Below are 887 nucleotides of genomic sequence, written 5' to 3'. Positions count from 1 at the left end.
TTGGTATTTTTATACGTTTTGATTTTTGATTTATTGAAGAATCATGTGGAGCTTTTAAAACTATGTATGTTAATTCTTGAATGAATGGATGATATAGTTTTAAAAAGTTATTTCCTATGATAAAATCCATTCCAGAATCTAACATATATATAGATGGAACAATGAACCTATAATTTTGAATAAAAATTTCAGTCATTTCTTTTTTTGGTCAATTTTATGTATTGATTTGTCAGCTATTCTAACTCTTAATGGTTTCTTTAATTTTTTCCAATCAAGTTTTATATTTGAACTAGCAAAGCATTGTGTTGCTCCAGAATCTATAAAAGCATTTATAAATTTTTCTGTTATTTTTATAGTAATAAATGTGGCATTATTACCCAGTCTCTGAGTCTGTTTCTGAGACATATTCAAAAATATAGTCTAGGTTATCATCAGATTCCTCTAAAGGTTCCATAAAACAAGACTTAGCAATTTTTATTTGTTTAGTAAGATCTTTTTTATCCTTCTTTTTCGGACATTCATTTGCATAGTGTCCTTCTTTTTGGCAATACCAACACTTACAGTTTTCTTTTTTATTTGGGCAATAGTCACTTTTTTGCCTTTTATTTTTATTGTTATTTCTTGTTCTAAAATACCTCTTTTTTCTCCAGTTTGGGTAATATTTTCTTTTTCTAAATTAGTATTTTCTTTTTCTCTGAAAATTTTTATTAAACCCATATTTTTGGGGTATCTCTTCATTATCCTGACAGCAAATTCTAATTATATTTGCAAATCTTTTTTAAGTTGCTTCTTGCATACAACGCTCTTTTATTTCCTCTCTTATTGCAGCGGTTGCTCCACCAAAATTATTTTCAATTGTCCCTCTATTTATTTCTCTTATAAATCTT

This window comes from Arachis duranensis, chromosome 4, assembly GCF_000817695.3.
Source record: "Arachis duranensis cultivar V14167 chromosome 4, aradu.V14167.gnm2.J7QH, whole genome shotgun sequence".
Taxonomy (NCBI): Eukaryota; Viridiplantae; Streptophyta; class Magnoliopsida; order Fabales; family Fabaceae; genus Arachis; species Arachis duranensis.
This window is presented reverse-complemented; position numbering follows the sequence as displayed.